The following is a 2,886-nucleotide window of genomic DNA, read 5'->3' as shown; positions in this document are numbered from 1 at the left end:
TCTCTTGCAAGGACAAAGTTGGGGGTAGGGTCACAGATTAACAGCATCTCAAATACAGAACCAAATGGAGTCTCTTAAATCTACTTCTTTCTATATAGACACAGTAATAGGCTGACCTCTCTTTTCCCCACAGTTCCCGGTAAGGTCAGAATCTTCTCCCATAATCTAGACCTTCAGGTTCCCCAGTAGGGTGTGTGTCTGGGGGCAGATGATCTTCCTTTCCCACTTGCATGGTTTGGACACCGACAGTATTTGGGGATGTCTCCCAGGTCCTATAGGAGCAATCCACTTCCCTCGGAGGATCTGTAGGTTCTCTTGGCTTTCCTAGTGTATTCCTGCAGCCGTTCTGGAGCAAAAGTTTACAATGCGAGACTCCACACGCTGTTCTGTCTGTCTGAGTGGGAGCTGCAATCTAGTCTTGCCTCCCATCTGCCATGATCTCCAAATTATAGTTTGTCCATTTTTCACTCAGACTATTAGATTTTTTGCTATTACGTTGCTTGAGTTCATTATATATTCTGGTGATTAATCCTTTGTCAGAGGGGTAGTTGGCAAATATTTTCTCCCCTTCTGTGGGTTCTCTTTTCACTTTGTGGATTGTTTCCTTTGCTGTGCAGAAGCTTTTTAACTTGATGTTGTCCCATTTGCCCATTTTTGCTTTGGTTGTGTGTGAGAGTATTACTTAAGACATCTTTGCCCAGACCAATGTCCTGGAGAGTTTTTTCAATATTTTCTTATAGTAGTTTTATAGTTTGAGATCTTATATTTAAGCCTTTAATCCATTTTGATTTATTGTTTGTATATGTGAGAGATAGGGGTTTGCTTTCATTCTTCTGCATATTCAGTTTTCCCAGCATCATTTGTTGAGGAAACCTGTCCTTTCCCCAATGTATATTCTTGGCACCTTTGTTGCAAATGAGTTAACTGTAGATGTATGTATTGAGTTCTACGTTCTCTATTCTGTTCCATTGGTCTATGTGTTTTCATGCCAGTACCATGCTGTTTTGTTAACTACAACTCTGTAGTATAATTTGAAGTCAGGTAATGTGATGATTCTAGTTTTGTTCTTTTTGCTTAGATGGCTTTGGCTATTATGGGTGTTTTGTGGTACCATAGAAATTTTAGGATTATTTTGTCTGTTTTTAATTAGGCATAAGATAGCTCTTCAGCAAATTATGTACAGCCCTCACTAAGGTGTGAATTCAGTATCTTCTAGTTAGACCCTTTTTCTCAGTAAAATTATTTCATAAAGAACCTCTTTGATGATCTAGCAAGATGGCCACATACAAACAGCTAAAGTCTACAGCTTCCAATGAGACCAACACAGAAGGCAGATGATTTCTGCATTTCCAACAGAGGTACCCAGATCATCTTGTTGGGACTGGTTAGATTGTGGGTGCATCCCATGAAGGATAAGCAGAAGCAGGGTGTGGTGTCACCTCACCTAGGAAGTGCAAACAGCCAGGGAACTCCCTCCACTAGCCAAGGGAAGCTATGATGGACTTTGTCATAAGGGATGGTGCTATATGCCCAGATACTATACTTTTTCTACAGCTTTTGCAACCCACAGACCAGGAGATTCCCTCAGGCACCTATACCACCAGGGCCCTGGGTTTCAAGCACAAAACTGGGCAGCCATTTGAGCAGACACTGAGCTAGCTGAAATAGTTTATTGTTTCGTTTTCATACCCCAGTGGTGCCTGGAACACTAGAGATACAGAACCATTCACTACCCCTGGACAGATGACTGAAGTCAGGTAGCCAAGTGATGTTGCTCAGCGGGTCCCACACCCACAACGTCCAGCAAGCTCAGATCCACTGGCTGGAAATTCTTGCTGCCAGCACAGCAGTCTCAAGTCGACCTGAGATGCTGAAGCTTACTGAATCTTGAGTAGGCAGTTATTCCTGCCAGAGCAAACAAAGCCACCAGGAAGTTCAAACTGGGCAAAGCCCATCACAGCACAGCAAAGCATCTGTTGCCAGACTGCCTCTCTAGATTCCTCCTCTCTGGGCAGGGCATCCCTGAAAGAAAGGCAGCAGCCCCAGTCAGGGGCTTACAGATAAAACCTCCATATCCCTGGGACAGAGCCCTGGGGAAAGGGCAGCTGTGGTTGTAGCATCAGCAGACTTAAACATTCTTGCCTGCCAGCTCTGAAGAGAGTAGCAGATCTCCGAGCACAGTCCTCAAACTCTGCTGTGGGTCCCTGACCCCCATGCCTCCTGACTGAGAGACGCCTTCCAGCAGTGGTTGACAGACACCTCATACAGGAGAGCTTCAGCTGGCATCGGGCAGGTGCCCCTCTCAGATGAAGCTTCCAGAGGAAAGAGCAGGCAACTATTTTTGCTGTTTTGCAGCCTCCAGTCGTGATACCCAGGCAAACAGGGTTTGGAGTGGACCTCCAGAAACACCAGCAGACCTGCAGAAGAGGGGCCTGACTGTGAAAAAAAACTAACAGACAAAAAGTAATAATATCAACATCAACAAAAAGGATGCCCACAAAAAAACCCCATCCAAAAGTCATTAGCATCAATGGTCAAAGGTAGATAAATCAAGGAAGATGAGGAAAAAACAGTGCATAAATGCAGAAAATTCAAAAAGCCAGAATGCCTCTTCTCCTCCAAAGGATCACAATTCCTCACCAGCAAGGAAACAAAACTGGACAGAGAATGAGTTTGATGAATTCACAGAAGTAGGCTTTAGAAGGTGGTAATAACAAACTACTCCAAGCTAAAGGAGCATGTTCTAACACGATGCAAGGTAGCTAAGAACCTTGATAAAAGGTTACAGGACAATGAATCCAGGAGTTGGTTTTTTGAAAATATCAACAAAATTGATAGACCACTAGCAAGACTAATAAAGAAGAAAAGAGAGAAGAATCAAATAGA

This window comes from Colobus angolensis, unplaced genomic scaffold, assembly GCF_000951035.1.
Source record: "Colobus angolensis palliatus isolate OR3802 unplaced genomic scaffold, Cang.pa_1.0 Scaffold61, whole genome shotgun sequence".
Taxonomy (NCBI): domain Eukaryota; kingdom Metazoa; phylum Chordata; class Mammalia; order Primates; family Cercopithecidae; genus Colobus; species Colobus angolensis.
Note: the sequence above shows the minus strand (reverse complement) of the source record.